General features: G+C 48.6%; 1 long non-coding RNA gene across 3 annotated transcripts in view; it reads right to left on the bottom strand.

Moving 5' to 3' along the window:
- The window catches only part of LOC134936030 (uncharacterized), a 78,103-nt gene that overhangs the window by 47,554 nt on the left and 5,491 nt on the right, over positions 1–25,058 (bottom strand). The window contains exon 1 of one of the 3 annotated variants that reach the window (XR_010180438.1): positions 3,011–3,158. The exons of the other annotated variants lie outside the window; for them this stretch is intronic. This is a non-coding gene — a long non-coding RNA (uncharacterized LOC134936030). Of the gene's footprint in view, positions 1–3,010; positions 3,159–25,058 lie in introns of those variants that run through there. 3 annotated transcript variants of the gene reach the window in all.

Below are 25,058 nucleotides of genomic sequence, written 5' to 3'. Positions count from 1 at the left end.
GGTCGAAGACCACCCGTGTATGGAGACTGCGGACAGTAATGGGGCTGCCGGGTTGGCTGGAGATACATCCTCCATGATATTCCCTGCAAGGTAATGAATGCTCCCAATACTGCAATTTTACAAATGCACGCACAGATGTACACAAGGGAAAGGCCTTGTAGCACCATCTACATAAAGCTACTGATGGGCGACCGCCTATATACGCAGCGGCGAGCTGTACTAATAAGAGTAAGATTTGGATTCCTGATGAATGCAGACAGTGCTGCCAAAGCGTGCGGCCAATTTGCTTCCGAAATTGATAGAATAACTTCGCTATATCCACATTTGTTCACAACCAGATCAAGGAGATAGCAAAAGACCTGCAATTATTATTAATGTTTAGATGTATTCTGTGGCAGCAGGTTTATAGTGGGAAATCTGTTTGTGCTAGATACTGTATTTTCACCCTCCATATCCTCCTCCTTCCGGTCGCACCACCCGTTGGAGAAGTAATTAGGGATGGTACTGTGCATGAAATGGACCATTATCTTGGGGCCGGTGGCAGCCATTGACTAAGAGGACTCCTTGCTGGCGGTTGTTGAACCACAAGTACCAGCATGTGTTTCCAGTCATTGGATACCAGGACCTGCTAGAACGGTATCCGGTGTCTAGGTTGACCACAGGTCTAGGTCAGCAGTCATTAGGCTAACCACTATTGGTCTAAATGCATTCGATTGACAGGGTCACTAGGTTGACATGACAAAAGGTCGACATGAGTTTTTCACAATTTAAAAAAAAAAACCTTTTCATACTTTACGATCCACGTGGACTGCGATTGGGAACGGTAACCTTGCCCGAAGCATGCGAGGGGACATAGTGCACTAATTGGGGTTCCCGGTCACTCTACGAAGAAAACGACATCCAAAAAAGTTAAAAAAAAACTCATGTCGACCTAATGCTTGTGTCGACCTATTTTAGATGTGGACTTAGCCACTGTCGACCAATAGTGGTCGACCAAGTGTGGGCGACTCTATGAACTACACCCGGCTGGAACATATAATGGATAATAGCACCACATATCTTGTACCTGTCGTATACTGTCTATGGGGAGATAATATAGGTGCAAAGAATTATTTTTTTGGATCAAAGCAACATGAAATAGTGATTAGCGTAAGATAGAGTTATATAGGACTCATACTGTATTCTTCAACAAGTACCCATCAGTAACTTGTAATTCAAAACAGAATATAATATTTTATGTTCAAATTATCAGTTAAAATCTATGTGAATTTTTTTTTCTTTATATTTTTGAAATGCCCCCCAAGTGTGCATCCTTACGCCTGCCCTAGGCATACTGGAAAACTGATCCCGCACAGCAGAAAGATTGAACAGTCCTATATTATACTAGAAATGCTCAGTAACTCACACGGGCATATTTAATTCCGAGCAGAGAACCGCATTTTCCTGCATTCTGTATTTCCATCCATTACCATGAGTGGCAGGGGCCAAAGCTGTCATTCTCTAGCTCACAGGTTCTCAAACTCGGTCCTCAGGACCCCACACAGTGCATGTTTTGCAGGTCTCCTCACAGAATCACAAGTGAAATAATTAGCTCCACCTGTGGACCTTTTAAAATGTGTCAGTGAGTAATTAATACACCTGTGCACTTGCTCGGTAACCTGCAAAACATGCACTGTGTGGGGTCCTGAGGACCGAGTTTGAGAACCACTGCTCTAGCTCATAGGTTCTCAAACTCGGTCCTCAGGACCCCACACAGTGCATGTTTTGCAGGTCTCCTCACAGAATCACAAGTGAAATACTTGGCTCCACCTGTGGACCTTTAAAAATGTGTCAGTGAGTAATTAATACACCTGTGCACCTGCTGGGTTACCTGCAAAACATGCACTGTGTGGGGCAGTGCCGTAACTAGCCATTTTAGCGCTGTGTGCAAGAAACGACAGTGGCGCGCCCACCCCCCCATGTAAGACAGGGGCAGTGCGCGCGGCAGGCGCGCGAAAAAATTATAGGGGCGTGGCTTCACGGGGAAGGGGCGTGGCCACAAAATAACAGCAATTCATACTGCGGTGCACAGTAGTCTACATTATTCAAATTACGCTGCACAGTAGCACCACTACACCAGGTAGAGACCCTTTTATACATTACAGCAGACAGCGTCCCCCTTTTTACACATTGCAGCAGCCAGTCCCCCTCTTTACACATTGCGGCAGCCAGGCCCCCTCTTTACACATTGCGGCAGCCAGGCACCCTTTTTACACATTGCGGCAGCCAGACCCCTTTTTATACATTGTGGCAGCCAGTCCCCCTTTTTACACATTGCGGCAGCCAGGACCCCATTTTACACATTGCGGCAGCCAGGACCCCATTTTACACATTGCGGCAGCCAGGACCCCCCCTTTTTACACATTACGGCAGCCAGTCCCCCTCTTTACACATTGCGGTAGCCAGGCCCCCTCTTTACACATTGCGGCAGCCAGGCACCCTTTTTACACATTGCGGCAGCCAGACCCCCTTTTTACACATTGTGGCAGCCAGTCCCCCTTTTTACACATTGCGGCAGCCAGTCCCCCGTTTTACACATTGCGGCAGCCAGGCCCCCTTTTTACACATTGCGGCAGCCAGTCCCCCATTTTACACATTGCGGCAGCCAGGCCCCCTTTTTACACATTGCGGCAGCCAGTCCCCCTTTTTACACATTGCGGCAGCCAGGACCCCATTTTACACATTGCGGCAGCCAGGACCCCATTTTACACATTGCGGCAGCCAGGCACCCTTTTTACACATTGCGGCAGCCAGACCCCCTTTTTATACATTGTGGCAGCCAGTCCCCCTTTTTACACATTGTGGCAGCCAGACCCCCTTTTTATACATTGCGGCAGCCAGGACCCCTTTTTACACATTGCGGCAGACGGTGTCCCCCTGAGAGAGAGAGAGAGAGAGAGAGAGAGAGAGAGAGAGAGAGAGAGAGAAGGGAAAGAGAAAGAGAGAGAGAGAGAGAGAGAGAGATACTTACCTTCTCCCCGCTGACAGGCTCCTCGTGCAGCTCCCTCTCGGTGCAGGCTGTGTGAGGTGAGAAGGAGGAGGAGGGAGGGGGAGCAGGGAGCCGCAGCAGCGCTATTTGATTGGTAGTAAGCGCCGCTGCAGCATCCCCCTCTCCTTCTGTATTGGTTGCCTGGCGCTGCTGTGGATGCTGGGATGAAGGAACCGCATCCCAGCATCCATAGCAGCGCCGGGCAGCCAATACAGAAGGAGAGGGGGATGCTGCGGCGGCGCTTACTACCAATCAAATAGCGCTGCTGCGGCTCACTGCTCCACCTCCCTCCTCCTCCTTGAACCCGGCGCTGGTCTCTCTCCTCCAGCGCGGTGCACACAGAGGCGGCATGTAATGAGTCAATTTGACTCATTACATGCCGCTGGCCGTTGCGCCCCCAGGGCAACTGCGCTGTGTGCCAAGCCCCCTTGGCACACACGTAGTTACGGCCCTGGTGTGGGGTCCTGAGGATCGAGTTTGAGAACCTCTGCTCTAGCTGTTTTGGAGCAGCAAGGCTCGAGGCAATAACCATCCTCTGACACTAGGGGGCAGTGTCATACAGTCCTTTTACATTTAAATTGTAAACCAATGTAACATACAGATGGGTCCATGTTTATCTTGACCTTTAATAGGATTAACTGAGACTGGGCAGTCGGACTTAAACCCCTGCTGTAATAACCTTGGGGGTCATTCCGAGTTGATCGCTAGCTGCTTTCGTTCGCTGCGCAGCGATCAGGCAAAAAAACAGCACTTCTGCGCATGCGTATACGCGTCGTACTATTACAACGAACTATGTAGTTTCACACAAGGTCTAGCAAAGCTTTTCAGTCGCACTGGCTGCCGCAGAGTGATTGACAGGAAGAGGGCGTTTCTGGGTGCCAACTGACCGTTTTCAGGGAGCGTTCGAAAAAACGCAGGCGTGCCAGGAAAATTGCAGGTGTGGCTGGGCGAACGCAGGGCGTGTTCGTGACGTCAAAACAGGAAATGAACAGTCTGAAGTGATCGCAAGCGCTGAGTAGGTCTGAAGCTACTCTGAAACTGCACAAAATTATTTTGTAGCCGCTCTGCGATCCTTTCGTTCGCACTTCTGCCAAGCTAAAATGGGTCTGGGACTCCAGGTCGACAACAAAAAGGTAGACACACCTTAGGTCGACGCTAATTGGTCTACACACCTTAGGTTAACATGGACAAAAGGTCGACATGGACAAAAGGTCGACAGGAACAAGGTCGACATGGAAAGGGTCGACATGAGTTTTTTATGTTTTTTTGGTGTCGTTTTCTTCGTAGAGTGACCGGGAACCCCAATTAGTGCACCGCGTCCCCTCGCATGGCTCGCTTCGCTCGCCATGCTTCGGGCATGGTGCCTTCGCTTTGCTCGGCACAGATTACCGTTCCAATCGTAGTCCACGTGGCTCATTAAGTATGAAAAGGTTCCAAAAAAGAAAAAAAATCGGGAAAAATGCATGTCGACCTTTTTCCATGTCGACCGTGTTCATGTCGACCGTTTGTCCATGTCGACCTAAGGTGTGTCGACCAATTGCCGTCGCCCTAAGGTGTGTCGACCTTTTTGTTGTCGACCTGGAGCCCGGATACCGCTAAAATACACTCCCAGTGGGAGGCGGCATAGCGTTTGCACGGCTGCTAAAAACTGCTAGCGAGCGAACATCTCGGAATGACCACCTTAATCCCCTGCTGTATTGTTCTCTGTATTGTATTGCAGATGAGAACAATAGATGAAGGGTTTATGTTAATAAACCATGTTGTGCCTAGGTGCAGCAAACTAGCCAAGATTACCATGGACCCATCTGTATGTTTACTTTGCTGTCATTAAGGAGAAACTCCTTACAGCTTCCATAGACACTGGCACAAATCCTCACCTTCTATACAGTACATTTAGGGGTCTAATGGCAAAACAAAACGAAAAGTGGAAGTAAAAAAGATCACCGGTTTTCGCCTTGCACTTTTTGCACTGTTTATATGTTTGAAGAGCCAGGACAGCCCCTGCGGTAAAGCGCTGTCACATCGAGATTTCAGACATCTGTAGCATTTGTGAAAGATGTTTGAATGATCTGTGCATTCTCCGATCAACGTTGGTGAACCGTTGCTGATCGGAGAAACGACTGGGGGGAGCAGACTGAAGCCAGTGGGGGAGCAGGAGCCGCCGGGGGAGTAGAGGTGACGGAGCCGGCAGGGGCAAAGGAGGAATGCAGGAGGAGAACGTATCTTCCCAGATTTCTTTCTATTTCTACAGGTAAGAAGATACATGATGCATCTAGAGGCCAATGGAGGCTGCAGAAGTGTGACAGGAGCGATGAAATAGTGGAGAAATCAGTGGGCCTAATTCAGACCTGATTGCAGCAGCAAAATTGTTCTCTAATGGGCAAAACAATGCAGCACAGCAGGTGGGTCAGATATAATATGTGCAGAGAGAGTTAGATTTGGGTGGGTTATATGTTTCTGTGCAGTGTAAATACTGGCTGCTTTATTTTTACACTGCAATTTAGATTTCAATTTGAACGCACCACACCCAAATCTAACTCTCTCTGCACATGTTACATCTACCCCACCTGCAGTGCAGCATGGTTTTGCCCATTAAAGAACGATTTTGCTGCTGCGATCAGGTCTTTATTAGGCCCAGTCATTTCTTATGTAACTAAATACATAGAAAACAGAAGTATGGCTTTCTCCAGATAAAATGCTTTATACCCCTTTCGCATCGCCAAAATAACCTGGTATCGACACGGCATATTGCCGGGTCGGCACGGGTCACTGTGTGATGTGAGAGGGGCCTTGGAGAATTCCTGGGTCGCCTGACCCAGTAATTCAACCCGGGTAATAAGAAGGGTTTATTCCCCGGGTTAAGTACCAGGTCAGTGGCAGCGTAAACTGATTCCCGGGTTGATGAGACCCGGGACACGTTTACTACATAGGGAGAGGCGGAGCGGAGATGAGCTCTCTCCCAGCGCCACCTCCGCCCCCGTTGCCGGCTCCGCCCCCGTTGCTATGGCAATCGACACGGCATATTGCCGAGTCAGGAAGCCAGCGCAGAGGCTCCAGTGCAAGATCCTACCCGGGAAGGACCCGTTTCCAATTCATGGGTGGGGTCCGACATCACCATGTCCCCTCACGCGGCTCGCTTGGCTCGCCATGCTTCGGGCAAGGTGCCTCACTCTGCTACCGCTGCACTCGGCACAGGTTACCGTTCCCAATTGTAGTCCACGTGGATCGTAAAGTATGAAAACGTTCAAAAAAATATTTTTTTTCTAAAAACTCATGTCGACAGTTTTGCATGTCAACTTAATGGTCATGCCGACCTATTTATAGTGTCAACCTATTCACTGTCAACCAATGAATGTCGACCTAAGTGGTGTCGACACAGAGTCCGGATACCGTAACGTATGGGCTACATGCAAAAGCAGCTAGTATTTACCCTGCGCAGACCGCTGACACAGCTGGCCTCTGGGTTGACTAGGTGCTGATGCCACTGACTGCTGGGCCGACCGCTGACACCACTGCCCACTGGGCTGACACTTGACTGGATCAGAGTAATTTAGTTTGGCTCTGCAGTGCAGAAGGCTCCTCAAAGATGCCACCGTGCGCTGCATTAATGGGAGCTGGACTTCTGAGGCACCACAGAAACCAGAACAGAGGTTGCCCTGCAAGCTACGGGAAGGTTGAGATCGATGTTTTGACTGGGTCTGCCGTGAAGAAGTGATTATCGTTCTTATCTGGCATTACAGAAGTTGGTAATTTAAAACTTCAAGAAAGTGTTAGTAGCCGCATGGCGGCCGCGGGGAGACGCGGGTCCCAGCTGTTGCCCGGTGACCGGGACGCCGCGTCTCTTCCGGCCACTAGGGCCGCTGGTCCCCGCCTAGCTCCTAGCAACAGGCTGGCTTCGGGCGCTCTGCGTGCTGGGAACCGCTGGATACCTGGCAGGGCTGCCAAAAAAAATCCTGCGCACCCGGTACAACAACTTCCTGCCCCACCCCCCAGAGTGGGTGTGGCCATAGTATGTCTATTTATCTGTGTCTATATGTAGGTAAATATATATCTATATAGAAATATATATCTGTCCCTCACAGTCACAGTCCCCAACTCACAGTGTTACAGCCTAACAGACTAGCTTCCGACGAGATGACCAGCCCTGCTGCTGATTCTTACAACTGAGATGAGCTGCGCCACTTCTTAAACCCACAGGCCACGCCCAGCCAGCTGCATGTCCTCCCCTCCTAGTCCCTGCCCACCTCCCGGAGCATGCTGATTCTGAAGAAGACATCCACAGCTGGCTGCAGAGTTTGACTCGCGAGTTGATGATATCATCTCGCGAGATCCTAGAAGCGGTGCAGAAGGTAGAAGTGGCTGGGAGGGGCGTCCATGACAAGGAACAAACAGCCAGGTGACACACACATATATCCCCCTCCCGGCAGCCTGACCCGCTGCTCGCCCGCCCACTGATTTATAATAAAGAAAAAAATTGTCCCACCAAAAAAATGGTGTCTGGTGTGCTCTGGCCTGGGCCCCTTGGCATGCCTGGGCCCAGGTAATCTGTACCCCCTCCCATACCTGGCAAATGGGACGCCAGAGGCAGACGGCGTTCTCTGTTGCCAGGTGATTAGTGTATGTGAGGGACGTACAGCAGGACAGCTGCACAAAGTTGATCATTATCTTCACCCAGCAGGTGATTGGAGCAGCACCATTCATATTCCCTTCCTGGTCACTTCCAAAATGCTGGTTATAGTTCCTACTTCTTGTGAGAAACTGCCAGTCCTGTGGGCTCTCGTACTAAAGAATCTTTGCTAGATCCACTACTGTCTGGATCCTGTCTGCCTTCAGGTTCAGTGTGGAATCTTCCACACAATATTTGTTTCTTTGTCTTGTCTGTATCTTTTGTCTTTCTGCTTGCTGTCCATTATCATGTTATTTGCATACAGCTGCTTCACACATAACCACCACATTTGCCTCTATCACCACAGTCACAATCCACTACAGTCTCTCTCACCGGCCTCTTTAACCGTTGGGTTGATTCAGACCTGATTGCTTCTGTGTCTTTTCGCACAGTGGGCAATAAGCACTAAACTGCGCGTGCGTATGCACCACAATGCGCACGTGTGTCGGCAAACAATAATATGGCATTTCCAGTCAGTGACAGGCTGGTGCAAAAAGTGCAATCGCAAGCTGATTGACAGGAGGAGGCCGTCTGCGGGCGGTAACTGACCGTTTTCTGGGAGTGTCAGGGAAAATGCAGGCGTTCCCAAGCATTTTCTGGGAGGGTGTGTGACGTCAGCTCCAGACCCAATCAGCCTGTTCTCATCACACTGTATGAGTAAGTCCTGGGCTGCGCAGAGACTGCACACAGTGGGAAAATCATTCAATAGTGAGTGAGGTGAGAATGGATTTGCAGCCGGCTGCTGACTGAGGGATTTTTAGCAGTTCGGCGGACACATGTGATCGCGCACATGCACAGCAAATATACACTCCCCTTGGGCGGCGACTATCTGATTGCAAGACAACAATTTTAGCAGCTCAGTGATCAGGTCTGAATCACCCCCACACCCCCCCGCCCCTTCCCCCGTGTACTTTGTCACAGCCCCGTCAGTCTGTCCCCAGACCAATTCATGGTATAAATCTTTCTCTTTCTGTCCTTGTCTAATAACTCGGATCATCTCTGGGATAAGCTCGTACTGTTGCCAGTGGCGTAAAGCCTGCTGGGCATCCCAGTACCGGTAGGCACGTCTAGCCTTATGGGAAAAGCAGCTTTTATAGGCAAGAAGACCTGCTGGTGTACTCTACGAGTCTTACTGTCAGGTGTCTGGGGTTATTGTCCAGAAGATCCTCGCCACCAAGGGAGCCAAAGCTCAATCTACCAGACAGGTTTACCAGAGATCTACTTCTGGCTTAGGCCTCACTCATCGGGGTCAAAGACCCAGCGGATGGGTATTGTCACTTACCTCCTGCAGGGTGATCCTCAATCCTGGGCTTTTGGTCTTCTTGCGGATCATCGTAGTCTGCGTTCTGTAGATGCGTTTTTCAAGGCATGGTGACACGGATCAGGCAGCATCTGCAGAGGCACATCTGCGTTCCCTTAAGCAGGGGAGAAATTCAGCGGAAATATATTGCTCAGAGTTTCGCCGTTGGGCCAATGATTGCGGTTAGAACGACCCGGCCCTTCAGAGCCAGTTTTGCTTGAGCCTTACCAAGCAAATTAAAGATTATCTGGTTCAGTATCCGACTCCGGCAACCCTGGATGGCCTCATGGAATTTGCTATCAAAGTTGATATGCGGATCCAGGAACGGAAGATGGAAAAGGAGGTTCCTTTGCCGACATCTCGTTGGACAGTGGCGGAGGTTTCCAAAGATACTGTGGAGCCCATGCAGATTGGGGCTTTCCGCTTGACTCCCCCCATGTGAAGGCTGGGCGATGCAGTCTTGGGTTGTGCCTGTATTGCAGGGGCAAGGGGCACTTGGCAATCACCTGCCCTCAAAAAGGTGGAAAACAAGCATACCTGAGTAAAAAATGGGGGATTTTCTCAGTTCTCTCTTCCATCTCCCCGAATAATTCATTCTTTCTTCCCACTAAAGTCTCCACTCCAACTGCCTGGATCTAAGTTCTGTCCGTCTTGGATTCTGGAGTCTGCTAGTGACCAGGGAAGATCTATAGAAGATCTGGACGTACCCATATCCGTTTGCGGCTTGGATGGGAATCCGCTCCTCAATCGCCGGGTAAACTCCCGGACACCGGTTCTTAATTTTTCTGTCAGAGTCTTACATCCTGAGGAGTTATCCTTCTTCCTTGTCCATTGTCCTCTAACCCCTGTTGTACTGGGTCTACTTTGGCTCAAAGCACATAACCCAGTGTTCAACTGGAGAACTTGGGGCTCAGAATGTTCTGCAAAATGTTTGGCCGTACATGTCCGGTCGGCACTTCCAGGTTCTGAGGGGTGACCAACCCAATACCTGGCCTTCGCTGATGTCTTCTCCAAGCAGCAAGCTGAGTCACTGCCTCCCCATCACTCCTATGGCTGCGCAATCAAGTTAATGCCCAGAGCTAAGCTTCCTAAGGGTCAGCTCTATGCATTGTCCTTGCCAGAAACCAAGGCCATGGAGGAGTACATTCAGGAGAGTCTAGAAAATTGCTTTTTTTTAACTTCCAAATCACTGGTAGGGGACAGATTTTTCTTTGTGGCCAAGAAGGATGGCTCCCTTCGGCCATGCATTGACCATAGGGGTCTGAATAAAAGTGCTATTAAAAATTCATACCCATTGCTTTTAATCTCTGTCCTGTTCAATCAATTAAGGGAGGCTGCGATCTTCTCCAAGATCGATTTATGAGGAGCATACAACCTGATCCGGATCAAAAAGGGGGACGAGTGTAAAAACCGCCTTTAATGCTCACTCAGGTCATTATGAGCGATACCGTTTGGTCTTTCAAATGCTCCAGCTGTCTTTCAAGATCTCCTTAAATTATGTTCTCCGAGAATTCTTGGGGAAGTTTGTGGTCGTATACCTGGATGATATACTGATTTATTAAAAATCTCTTCATGAACATCAGGCACATGTCGAGGATGTTCTTTTGAAACTCAGAGAGTCATCTGTAAGCTACACTGGACAAGTATGAGTTTGAGGTGGAAAAGGTAACATTCTTAGGATATATTATCACGTCCAAGGTATTTTCTATGGATCCTAAGAAACTCCCAGCTATCCTTGACTGGGTTCGTCCCACAAGTTTGAAAGCCATTCAACGCTTCCTTGGTTTCTCTAATTACTATAGGAGATTTATTCATTCTTTCTCCACAATTGTAGCACCTATAGTGAGCTTAACTAAGAAAGGTGCAGATCCTACTCATTGGTCTCCACAGGCGATGAAAGCATTTGAAGATCTTAAGAGAGCGTTCATATCCGTTCCAGTTCTCCCTCATCCTGATCTGGATTTGCCCTTCATTGTAGAAATTGACGCTTCTGAAGTCGGAGTAGGAGCCATTCTCTCACAGGAGGATCCGATCGACCACAAAATTCACCCCTGTGCCTTCTTCCCACAGAAGTTGTCATCTGCAGATGTCAATTATGATGACATTGGAAATCGGGAAGTTTTGGCAGTCAAATGGGCCCTGGAAGAATGGAGACACTGTCTAGAAGGGGCTAGACATGCGGCAACAGTATTCACCGATCACAAGAACTTGTCCATCGAATTAGCAAAAAGATTTAATTCCCGGCAGGCCAGATGGCCACTGTTTTTTGCTAGATTCAATTTTATGATCACCTTTAGACCTGGAACCAAGAATCAGAAGGCTGACACCTTGTCCCGGAGTTTTGTGCCAGGTCAAGAAGTCTCCAAGTCCCTGGTGCATTTTTTTCCCCCGAGATGTATTTTTGCCAGTCTTACTGTGAATCTCGAGTCACACACTCAGTCAGCACAGGCAAAGGCCCCATCCAAAACTCCATCTGGACTTCTATTTGTAACAGAGAAATTCAGATCTGCTGAGTTCTGAGCATACGGACATTGGACCTTCTCTCATGTTCTGTGTGGTGGCCGACTGTCAAGACTGATGTACAGGAGTTTGTAAGGGCATGCAGAGTTTGTACCAAAAACAAGACTCCTCAGGTTCTTCTCTCAGGACAGTTGCTACCTTTATCAGTGCCCTCCAAACCGTGGACTCATCTATCTATGGATTTTGTTGTGAATCTGCTGAAGTCCTCCAAGTGTTTGGTTATCTGGGTTTTTGTCGACCGTTTCATTAAAATGGATCACTTCATTCCCCTGTCCAAATTGCCTAGTGCCAAGGATCTTGCCTCTTTGTTCATCCAACATATCTTACGAATTGATTGGTTACCTCAAGACACGGACTCCGATAGGGGCATCCAATTTGTGACACGTTTCTGGAGGTCTATTTTTTTAAGTGTGGATCAATATCAGCTTTTCTTCAGGGTATCATCCACAGTCCAATGGATAGACAGAGCAGGTAAATCAGTCTCTGGAGTAGTACCTACGGTGTTACGTTTCTAAATGTCAGCATGATTGGGTTGACCATCTAGCCTTTGCAGAAATTGCATATAATAATTGTGGACATACTTCTATAGATGGAGCCACGCTAATTGAGTCTCCATTGGTGCCTGGGTGCGCCCACTTAGGTGCGCCCATCGCAGCGTCTGGGGCACGTACACACCCGTGATGCACACGCACTGCATTAACTTTAATGGGAGTGTCTCTGTGCACTCCCGTAGTGGGGCTAGGCGCCTAGATCGCCTAGTCCTGCCGGTAGTGCTCATCTGCGATGGAGCTGCACTAGCTGAGTGCGGCTCCATATGTACTTCCATATCTCCATTCTTTTGTGTTTCTGGTTTCCTTCAAAAGTCTAATACTTTCACTCCATCTTAACAGTCAGGTCCATCCTTTTCTCCTGTGTCTCATCTCAAGAGGATCTTGAGGAAAGTACATCAAGCCCTGGAAGATGCTGCGGTCCTGCCCAAGAGGTATGTTGATAAATCTTGGATACTTTGTTCTTTCAGGGTAGGAGATATAGTGTGGTTATCTGCTCGGAACATCAAGCTCTGCCAACCATCTCAGAAATTGGGTTAGAGTGGGTCATTTCAAATAATTCAGAAAATCAATCCTGTAGCTTTCCGCCTTCAGCTGCCCAGATCTCTGATAATCAATAATACTTTTCATTGTTCTTTGTTGAATCCGGCATTTGTTTCAAGAATGTTTAAAGTCGGGGGCTCTAGGACAACTGCCCTAGTCATGGTTCAAGGGTGCCAGGTGTTTGTTGTGGAAAAAATCTTAGACTCCAAGTTTGTACATGGCTAGGTGCACTTTTTAGTCCATTCGAAAGGCTATGGCTTTGAAGAGAAGGCGTGGATTCCTGGATTCTCTTTCGGCCGCTAGGGCCGCTGGTCCCGCATTGCGCCTAGCAACAGGCTGGAGTTGGGCGCTCTGCAGGCTGGGAACCACCAGAATCCTGGCAACGGGGATGCCAGATACAGATGGCGTTCCCTATTGTCAGGTGATTAGTGTATGTGAGGGACGTGCAATTTATCATTATCTTCACCCAGCAGGTGATTGGTGCAACACCATTTTTATTCCCTTCCTGGTCACTCCCAAAATGCTGGTTATAGTCCCTGCTTCTTGCGGGAAACTGCCAGTCCTGTGAGCTCTCGTGCTAAAGAATCTTTGCTAGACCCATTGTTGTCTGGATCCTGTCTGCCTTAGCATCAGGTGCAGTGCGGAATCTTCCACACAATATTTGTTTCTTTGTCTTGTCTGTATCTTTGATCTTTCTGCTTGCTGTCCATTATCATTGTTATTTGCATACAGCTGCTTCACACATAACCACCACATTTGCCTCTATCACCACAGTCCCATTCCACTGCAGTCTTTCTCCCTGTTCTATTTAACTGTGTACATTGTCACAACTGTCGCAGTCTGTGCTCAGACCAATTCCTGGTCTTAGTCTTTCTCTTTCAGTCCTGGTCTTTTCTACCGACAGATAACTCTGGTCATCTTGGGGGTAAGCTTGTACTGTCGCCAGTGGCTTAAGTCCTGGTGGGCTTCCCAGTACCGGTAGGCTCGTCTAGCCTTAAGGGAAAAGTGGCTCTTATAGGTAAGAAGACCTGCTGGTGTACTCTACGAGTCTTACTGTCAGGTGTCCGGGGTTATTGTCCAGAAGATCCAGAAGATCGTCATCTTTCCAAGTTCATCCTACTCATCATCTTCAGTCACTCATGTCTCCACGCCAGTCTGCCCAGGTACTTTCCTCAGATCATAACAGAAAGGTGAACCTTTGAAGTTTCTTAAGATTTTTTTAACTGGTTTCCAATGCTGTCTCCATTGACGTATCTGTAATGGGTATGCACAGGGTATATGGTGCACATGGGCCACAGTATCTAGGGGAGCCAACACTGCAGACACTACACCCACGTAATTACACTTACCCCTCCGGAGTCTTGCATTTCCCAGTAGACAGAAACCACTGGGAAAACGGTGCTTGTGCTGTAAAAATGTCTCTGGATACAGCACGGGCAACATATTCCTGGGGAACTGCGCATGCCATAAAGCCAGAGCACTGCCAGAGATGAGGGGGCCTACATACAGGTCCTCTCCTTCCTTAGACCGCCCCTGCCTGTCTCCCAGGACTACTAGCAAATTGGCTTACTCTGCTTACTGCGTGCGTGATGTCTGAGAATTCCAACACTTGCGTACATTAAAAAATATGGATATCGTTCTATTGACGTAGTCACTCACACTTTTGCATTCATTCAACTTAGTATCATACAGTATTTGCCTCAGATTAATTCTTTGCATGAGGCCCTTATTCCCATATGCTGCCTGCAGGGCTATCCACATGTCACATGCTAAAATTTTTCCATGTGTGACAGAATAAACATGTTGTTCAAGGCTCTAGCCTATAGTTCCCACGGCTTTATATATATTATCAGGATTTGGACTGTCACCTGGACTGTCCCCTTGATTTGGACTGTCACCTGGCTGAATAGCAACGTTCTACAGTCTCTCAAGCTTAAATTGCATTTCCATTGCAGATTTCCATGTGGCATAGTTCTTTGAGCTGCTACGCTTAATAAGACTTCACTTTTCTGGCACGGAGCATTCTATGCCGTCGCAGTACTGTTTATATGTGTGTACTGTTCTGTGGTGTACACAGGACATAATTAGATGCCAGCAGAGAGAAGTGTTGTAGACACCCCAGTCAGATAGACTAAACCATGAGCTTGGATTCATTGTAGCGCACAGTTTAGTGTAGTCGTAGTAACAGTTACGCAGACAGGTAGCAGAGCATACAGCGGACCAATTGGTTATGTACAGTATGTGCAGCGTATATTGCAGGAAATCACAGGATCCCCCAATGGAGCTCTGTACTACATACCAGGGTAGCACTGTGGTGCTCAAGCACAGTGGCAAGATGGCTTCACAAATGCACAGGCAGCCATCTTGGTAAAGGATAGATGCTTCTGTTATTGAGCCTCATGGAGGAAGTGCATTAGCACATTCCGGGTGTGGTTCATTGGGTTACTCCAACTAGGTCGACAGTCATTAGGTGAAAAACCAGTGGTCGACAGTGACTAGGGCAACACCTAAAATAGGTCGACATGGTCATGAGGTCAACACGGAAAAGGTCAACATGGAAAAAGGTCGACATGAGGTATTTTTTTTTACAAAAATTTTGTGTTGTTTTCTTCGTAAAGTGACCGGGAACCCCAATTAGTGCACCGTGTCCCCTCGCATCTTCGGGCACGGTGACTCGCTCCACTACCGCTGTGCTCGGCACAGGTTACTATTCCCAATCGGCGTCCTTGTGGATCGTAAAGTAAGAAAAAGTTTAAAAAATGTTGGGAAAAAATTGTGAAAACTCCTGTCGATCTTTTAATGTGTCGACCATTGACATGTCAACCTAAAGACCATGTTTACGCAAGAATACCTAGCCAATAAAGCTGATTCTGATTACCAATAGTGGTCGACCTAATGACTGTCAACCTAAGTGTGGTCGACCTAAGGACCGGATACCGCGCACTCCATATACCAACAAGCTGAGCATTAAAAAAGTTGCCCGGTCTGACAAATTAAATTTCTGGGCCGGATTAAGGTCCACATGGGCCTGGCGCTGAAAATGATCAAGGGCCTATTGTAAGAAGTTGAGGAGGTGTGGCTAATGTTGCATGGGTGTGGCTAGTGACATATGGGCAGGGCCGTAACTAGGGGGGGGCTAAGGGGTCACGTGCCCCGGGCTCCGGAGTTGAGGGCCCATATTATGAGGGCCCATACTACACTATAAGCCCCATTGTCTCCCAAAATAAGTAACAGTAGAAAACCAACATCAATTTGTGAGGAAATTAGAATTATAATTTCAATTCTTATCATTTATGGAAACCATGTGACCAACTGGGCAGTTAATGATCATCATGCTGTCATGGTGATGGGCCTATTTTTATCTGGGGCCTGGAGCTGTAGCTCCATCTGCCACATTGTTAATCTGGCCCTGCTCACTAGTGAAAGGAGTAGTAGTTTTGCCCAAAACTACAACTCACGCTGAGTCGGTCCCTGTGTCAGGTGTTGGGGCTGCAGGAGGTGGTGTAATGGGGTGTGAAACATTTTCTTGCCATAGATTACGTCTTAATACAAACTGAGCACTGAGGATTGCTGCAGACCATGTGGGTCATTCCGAATTGATCGTAGCTGTGCTAAATTTAGCACAGCTACGATCATCTTTCCTGACATGCGGGGGGACGCCCAGCACAGGGCTGTCCCGTCCCGCATGTCAGTGCCGGCCCCCTCGCAGAAGTGCAAAGGCATCGCGCTGCGGCGATGCCTTTGCACTTCAGGAGTAACTCCCGGCCAGCGCAGCTTTAGCGTACTGGCCGGGAGCTACTCCTCGCTCCCTGTCCAGCAGCGGCTGCGTATGATGTCACGCAGCCACTGCGGCCCGCCCGCCGTTGGGTCCGACCACGCCTGCGTTGGCCGGACCGCGCCTACGTAACGGGGGACAAACGCCGCCGTTTCGCCCCCTCCCGCCCATCGATCGCCTCTGCCTGTCAATCAAGCAGAGGCGATCGCTGTCTTGCTACGGCCATCCCGCATGCGCAGGCGCACTACGGCGCAGCAGGGACGCATTCACTGTGCTGCGTTAAAACGCAGCGAGCAAACGGGTCGGAATGACCCCCTATGTGCGTTCCTTTATGACAATAGTCTGCACATCTTCTATTGGCTACATCCAGCAGGATAATGTGCTATAGGCCTTATCCTGAGGTGGGTTTAATGTACAAAATACCATGTAACTGAGCACCTGCACAAACCATGCTGCCGTATATGCTTGCACGCAGGGTAAATAGTAATTACTGGCTGCTTTTGCATGCAGCCCTGTAAAATGCTGGACAGCTTTATTTTTACATTGCAATTTACATTTGAGTTTGGACACGCCTCTCTCACATCTAGATCTCTCTGTTACATCTGCCCCACCTGCAGCGCAGCATGGCATTATCTAGGTGCACAGTTACTTGCTATCAAATTCTGCTTTACTCATAAATCAGAATCAGGCCCTACAGTATATCAAAACCACACATTGGGCCTGATTCATACTCTCCAGACAAAGCTGATGTTCATGGAACCGAGCGATTTTTTTTGCAACTGCAATTCTCAAAAACTCCTACGGTGCATGTGTTAAACAAGGTGGGGGTCATTCCGAGATGTTCGCTCGTTGCAGATTTTCGCAACGGAGCGATTAATGCGAAAATGCGCATGCGCATGTTACGCAGTGCGCATGCGCTAAGTATTTTAGCTCAAAACTTAGTAGATTTACTCACGGCAGAACAAAGAATTTTCATCGTTGAAGTGTTCGGAATGTGATTGACAGGAAGTGGGTGTTTCTGGGCGGAAACTGGCCGATTTCAGGGAGTGTGCAGAAAAACGCAGGCGTGCCAGGATAAAACGCGGGAGTGTCTGGAGAAACGGGGTAGCGGCTGGCCGAACGCAGGGCGTGTTTGTGACGTCAAACCAGGAACGAAACGGGCTGAGCTGATCGCAATCTAGGAGTAAGTCTGGAGCTACTCAGAAACTGCTAAGAAATTTCTATTTGCAATTCAGCTAATCTTTCGTTCGCTATTCTGCTAAACTAAGATACACTCCCAGAGGGCGGCGGCTTAGCGTGTGCAATGCTGCTAAAATCTGCTAGCGGGCGAACAACTCGGAATCACCCCCAGTGGGCGGTATTCTGAGATGGACGCAGTGATGCAACATTTGCAAATGGGCGCTTTTTGGCCATCAGCGCATGCGCCGTGCCCGCACTGCACGTGCGCGACCAATAATTCCTGGAAGAATGCAAACGCATTATGAATATTGCATTATTGACGGGCGCACTATTGACAGGCGGCAGGCGGCCTGGGGCAGTGTCGGACTGGGACATGTAGGGCCCACCGGGGGAATGCAGTGGTAGGGACCCATGTTTAGGGGTGTGGCCAGTCTGCTGAGGGGGTGTGGCCTGCAACCTCATTGGTTTGACTAACCATTAGAGAGTGCAACGTCTGGGCCCCGTCATAAATACAGTAAATTCAGTTGTTATGGCCGTTTTCGGGGCTGGTCGATGACATTTCCGGTGTTTCCTGCAATAGGAAACATGGCGGCGGTGCTCCTGCCTATGCGGTCAGGCTGCATAGCCAGAGGTCAACCTCTTTTTGAGGTTTTTGCGATGTTTGGCCTGTGCTGGATGACCCCCACGCCATTTTAGTGGTTCATGTGTTTTGCTAAAATAGCGCAAAGTGCGACTCAGCAACAGGCCCACTGGGAGGAGAGCAATAGCCTGCGACTTTGTAACATCGTTAGTTTCCGTGCGTGTTGCAAACCTCCATATATAATAAAGGCTGAATCATCGGACCCCTATTTTTATACCCCCCCTGGGGGGTATAAAAATACTTACCCCCTCTGACGTCGGGGTCTTCAAGGTCGGGATGCCGGACAGTCTCATATAGATCAGAGCAGATAACTACGCAGTTAGATTCAAGGAATCTCTATATGTATACCTTTGGGTCACCCCAGGCGTTACATGTTTGCTAGTTACGTGTCTGGCGATATAACCCAGTGACGGGGCTCAGGTTTATGATAAATCACATGTTCTCCTTTATACAATGCTGTGTCCTGATAATAAGTGGAGATAAGTGTTTCTCAGGTAATGGAATTCAGTCTCCATCCAGTTATCAGACTGTCACAGTCATATGCCAGATGCCATTCAGCTTATATACTGCAAAGTCCAACGTATAGAGTAACTTACAGGATATATGATCTGGCTGTGTAATAATAATAATATTAATAATTGATCATTTTAATTACATATCCCACAGGACTCAAAGCACTTTACATACTCAGAATAATAACACATTATACTAATGCAGGATTAGCAGAAAAGAGAGCGACGCATTCTGTGTTAGGAAAGTAGTGGTGCATTGATGAAACGCGTGGGAAAAGTTAGGTCTAGAGTCTGTTCTTGATGGTTTTAGGAGTGGGGTCCTCCCAGACTATGCATGGTGGCGAGTTCCTGAAAGTCGGGTTCCATATGGCATACAGGACGTTCTAGGTCATTAGTAGTCATTCGTTTGTGGATAGAGCAGAGCAGGGGCGGATAGGGAACAAAAAGCGGCCCTGGAAAAATTTGTACTAGTGGCCCCACATGGGCAGCACCAGAGGTGTAAGGTCTAGCCATGGGCCATGGCAGCAGCACCCTCCCCCCAAGACTTTCAAGATAGTAGGGATGTCCAGCACCAAGGGGGAAGTTAAAAGGAAATAAAATTAAATATTATGAGCACATTATATGATGCACATTCAGAATTTAGGAAACTATATAATTCTTTAGAAAGATATATTTTTATGCTTATTACACCAACCGTATCCCAATCACTATTCACTCAATCTTATATGTCAGCCAAGCAGGCAGTCAGAGCATGCACTAGATAATCTGCAATCACAGGCTAAGTGGCAAAGTCATTTTCATACATACACAGGGCCGGTCCAAGCTCAATTTTTTTGGTAAGCGAGTTCAGACTTTGGCGCCCCTTGATGGGATCAAATTTCAAAAGAGGTGTGTGGTCTCACAAGAAAGGGGTGTGGTCTCACTAGAAAGGGGTGTGGCTACACAATAGTACCCCCAAGGGTACAGGGAGTTAGTGAGTGACTGGGGAGGCAGATGTGACAGAGATAGTGGGTGACTGAGGAGCAGTGCTTAAAGTATTCCTAGAGAGGTGGGGGAACTCACCCCCCCCCCCTCCCCTCTGTGCCCATGTAATAAAGGTATTGTGCGCACCGTAGGGGCGTGGCCTCGAAAATAAAGGGGCGTGGTCACACAATAGTAATAATGCACACAGTAGTAGCACCCAGTGGTCGATGTGGAAATTTTGAAGTGGGGGTATGTACAAGTGAAGGTTGTAATTATGTGGAAATGGGGGCGTGTCCTTCTGTGTAGTTTACCACACCATATACACCTTGTACACATTATGCACCACAATAGTAGGATCCCATACTGGTGCCCCTTTCACATTATACCACACAGTGGGGGTAATTCAGAGTTGATCGCAGCAGCAAGTTTGTTAGCAATTGGGCAATACCATGTGCACTGCAGGGGGGGGGGGCGGCAGATATAACATTTGCAGAGAGAGTTAGATTTGGGTGGGTTATTTTGTTTCTGTGCAGGGTAAATACTGGCTGCTTTATTTTTACACTGCAATTTAGATTTCAGTTTGAATACACCCTGCCCAAATCTAACTCTCTCTGCACATGTTACATCTGCCCCCCTGCAGTGTACATGGTTTTGCCCAACTGCTAACAAAATTGCTGCTGCGATCAACTCAGAATTAGGCCCCGTATGAGCCGAAATTCACATTACACCACACAGAATGAGCCGAAATTCACATTATAGCACATGGTATAAGCCAAAATTCACATTATAGCACAACAATATGAGCTGAAATTCACATTATAGCACACGGTATGAGCCTACGTTCACATTATAGCACATGGTATGAGTCTACGTTCACATTATAGCACACTGAATGAGCCGAAATTTAGAGTGACAGAGGGAAAGGGAGAGTGACAGCAGGGACATGGAAAGTGACAGCAGGGACATGGAAAGTGACAGCAGGGACATGGAGAGTGACAAAGAGGGACAGCAAGGGCATGCAGTAGGGACTAGGGAGAAAGGCAGCAGGGTAAGATTACCTGTTTAGCAGCGGCAGTGGTCTGTGGTGCGGTGGATTAGGAGGCTGTAGTAGGCGTGGGGTGGAGGAGGCTGTGTTCCTCGGAGATACTGCAGAGGAGGAGGCTGTGGGCGTGCCGAGGTCTGGGGGCGGGCAAGGAGTCTGAGGGCGGCTGCAGCGGATCTGGGACCAGGCTGGCTTTATTACCCCCCAGTGGCAATGCCCCTGCTGTTATGACCCCAGTAGTTTACCCCCCCCCCTTTAGTTTAGCCTCCCAGTGGTAATGCCCCCAGTAGTTTAGCCCTCATGTAGTTTAGCCCACAGTGGTAATGCCCCCTGCAGCTATGCCCCCTGTAGTTGATCCCCCATGTAATTTGCTCCCAGTAGTTCCTCTCCCTGCCGGCTGCTACATTCTGCACCAGGCCCCACTGCTGCTGTCTCCTCCACAGACTGCCCTGCCCCAGCTCTCTCTATGCACTGCAGAACGACTACCGCTACTGACAACCCGCGGTGGCCTGCCATCTTCTGGGAGGACAGGCAGGGCTTGTGGGGCATCGGGAGGCTGCACCTCGTTGCCGCACAGCATGCGCCCGCAGTCAGAAGGGTGGGTGGCCGCACGCCTGCAATGAAGGGAAGTGTGGCACCACCTGAGAGAGCAGCTCTCACAGCTGTGGCAGCTGGGTGGGTGAGTGCGGAGTGCGGCATGACATTATAATGTACAACAACTCAATTGGCTGGTTACACACGGGGGCGGAGCCGCATCGCGGGTATCGTCCTCCCAGTCAGCAAAGTTTAAGCTGGCGGTATGCAGTATGGGCTCTCGGGTAGGCTGGGGGTGTGATGCACTCCTGGCTGCCGGCACCCTCCTCACTGTGGCGCCTAACTCAGCCGCATACCCCGCGTAACGGGCGGCCGGCCCTGTATATGAAAATTGTTTGGCATCTTATTCCATATGTCTATAAATAGGACCACATGTCCTCAAATAAAACAGGCCTCGGCCCACCGGGAATTTTCCCTGTAGACCCTATGGCCAATCCGCCTCTGGTGCAGAGAGTCAATGATGCCACCAGTCAAGTTATTGGTGCAGTGGATCCCATGGAGTGGGACGGAATAAGTTTATGCCTCTGGGCACCTGTATAATTTCCGAAGTATGATAAAGCCTCATATTGAGGAGAAACGCGTCAGTGGATCTATCCGCTTGTCATCAAATACTTTCTGCAAATCTCCATACTGTGCCACAGAATCCGGAGCTATTGTACTAATTACAGTACTTGGACCTTGGCTGCCACTTTGAAACTTGTGGGTGAGCTCACACCGGGACTGTTTGATTTGACCAGCGGTAAAGCCACAGAGAGGTAATTAGTAGGGGCTGCACTTTATATAGATCCTTATTAAGGTGAACCTGCTCACGGTCAATGCACTGGTAATTAGGATTCTTATGTATCGGCAAAAAAAAAAAAAAACATTTCTAAATTTGAATTTTTGGAACACTATGGAAATATTAAGAATAAAGTGACAAATCGGAGTGATAAAAGTAATCCAGATGATTTATTGTTTGGAGCTATTGAATTGGTTGAATCTGACGAGAAAAGAGGAGGCAGATGGGTATATTTAATAAAACATAATTATCTCATAAAAGCTGGAAAATGTGATATTTATGTTCTCTGGAGATGGAGATAAATATCTCCTCACCAGTGGCAGTTGTAGAGCAGTTCACAATTCAAACAGGAGAGCCACACCAACTGCGACCTCCAACACTGCCAGACATTGTTGTCCGGGACTCACTGGTAGTGGGTGTGGCTCCACTGTTTGAATTTTGGACTGCTCTACAACTGCCACTGGTGAGGAGATATTTATCTCCAGAGAACATAAATATCACACTTTACAGCTTTTATGATAATTATGTTTTATGAAATATCCCCTCTAGTTACATTTTTAACTAAGCAATAAACCTGTTGGGTACTTACTTTAGAGACACTTGTTTCAAGAGGGTTAAATGAAGGATGTGAAATAACCCCATTTGTAGGCGATTAATTGAAAAGTTTTTAAATTATGAATAATTTTCCCTGCTAATTTGCCCTCCTTTTCCTTTGGGCCATCTCTGATCACCTAGTCAATCCAAAACAAATAGAGCCAATCACCTCTGCGTTACATACAGTAGGATTATAAACAGCAGCTGGTAAACCAAAAATGAGATACACTCTAAGGCAGTGATGGCTAACCTTGACACTCCAGCTGTTGTTGAACTACACAACCCAGCATGCCCTGCATCAGTTTTAGCATGGCCAAATAGCAAAACTGTAGCAGGGCATGCTGGGATGTGTAGTTCAACAACAGATGGAGTGTCAAGGTTAGCCATCACTGCTCTAAGGGGTATATTTACTGGGATGCGGTTGTCATGTGACCAAAACCGTAATACCAACACATCCCGAAGGGGGGGTTAGGTTTAGGCACTAGAGGTGGTGGTGGGGGGGTGATCAGTATTAGCCCTAGCCGCTACCCTATGTGACAGCCCTAGCCGCCACCGCAGGCGGGTTAGGGTAGGGACAGGGGAGGGTCAATTAATTACCCCATCGCCTGTCGGCATTCGAATTGTCAGGATGATGGTGTCGGTCATGTGACCGCTGGCATCCTGAACGCTGGGCTCCCGTATCACACCCTATTTTCTAAGATGCGGGTTTATAAAAGTGGAATTAGTGGCACAACCAATCAAATTTCTAGCTATTATCTTCTAGAAGGTGCTAGATAAATGTGACGTCAGGCACGGCTTAAGAGCAGAGGACGCACATATGCAGTCTCCTTCTGGGCCCCCTCCTCTCTGGTCGCAGCTTTCTTGACTCTGGGCACTAGGGTCACTAGGGGACCCTAGTGCTGTCCCAGAGTGTAGTGTGCATGCGCAGGTCTCTGGGAAAATGGCGTGGTGGCCATTTTCCCAGTGATTTTCCTACTGTGCAGGCGCGAAACACTGGGAAAATGGCGGCTGCACCTTTTCCCCATTGATTTCTGCAGTTTCGCTGTTGCGATGTGGGACTCCGGAGGGTAAGTATAGAATAAAATGGGTGCAGGGTGTACTGTGTAAGCCGCCCTGGACCCAGTGCACCGCACACACTACACCCATTATAAATACACCAGTGTGAGAAGTATACTCTGATTAGTTGCTATGGGCAACATCTACACTTCTATAAACCTGCACCTTAGTAAAAATACCCCATAGACCTTTCTATACAATCCTGAAACAGCTTTTATAGGAAACCAACGCTAAAACCCCCAAATCCTCAGGTTATCCCTTATTGCAAGATGGAATATAATATAACCGACCAGATCACCATAAAACCTTCGTTTAAATGAGGAATTCTTCCTGTACGCAGCTGTAATGGGCCCAGTTGAGAAGGACATTCTGAGCAATCAAAAGCGCACTCGCCACTGCCGAGAGTCACCAGATCAACCCAGATATTGTATTACACAGACCCTAGCGCTCCATAGTGGCACGAACTCCGACCCAGCGCTGACCACTCTGGGGGCGGGTTCTCACGTCTTTAGGCTGAAATGCCGCAAATTGCGGGTCGGTGGGGAGAGGCAAGGTTAATATTGCCCAATCCACTTAATTTTAGCCCCATCCTGTCCACTCTGACTCGCGATTGACACGCAGAAGCGTTTGAGGGGAGGGAGGGGGCGTCGCGTTGGCGTTTAGGCTGCGTAGGTGGAAGGCTACTCTAAACATGCAAAAGCATCGCCGCTGTGCGATGCTTTCACGTTTGCGGGGGTGGGGTGGGGGGGAGCAGGACCCGTCATGTGGGGCGGACTTGTCCTGTGCTGGGCATCCCCCCACATGTCAGACTACTGGATCATTAATGTGCCTTTTTTTCGCACATCTACAATCCATGCTGAATTAGGCCCTAAAAGCGGAGAGGGTCTTTGAATGGAAGGGGCCCCCTCCTCTCTTTTGGCACAGTTGTGAGGAGACGCCGGCGCTGTGCTAGAGTCGGATGCACAAATGCCGACGCACCATTCCCTACTGACTTCTCTACTGCGCATGCACAAATCTCAGTAAAATTGTATTTATAACTGTGTAAACAGAACCGTAGCATTGTCGGCCTAAATCAGGTTTTTATTTTATATTATTTACACATTATGGGGCTAATTCAGTACGGATTGCAAGTCGCAATTCGTCCGGAATTATTGCGGGAGTGCCGCGGGCACATGCGCAGCGGGCCCTACTGCGCATGCGTCCGCATTTTCTGTGGGGCGGCGCAGAAAATGCGATTGCCTTTGCCTGTCAAACGGAGCGTTGCAGGGGCAGGGAAATCCGAACGGTGGGTTGTGCGTCGCGAACGGGGGCGTGCTGGGG

Source organism: Pseudophryne corroboree, chromosome 6 (assembly GCF_028390025.1).
Source record: "Pseudophryne corroboree isolate aPseCor3 chromosome 6, aPseCor3.hap2, whole genome shotgun sequence".
Classification (NCBI taxonomy): domain Eukaryota; kingdom Metazoa; phylum Chordata; class Amphibia; order Anura; family Myobatrachidae; genus Pseudophryne; species Pseudophryne corroboree.
Note: the sequence above shows the minus strand (reverse complement) of the source record. Positions and strands in the feature narration are given on the sequence as shown.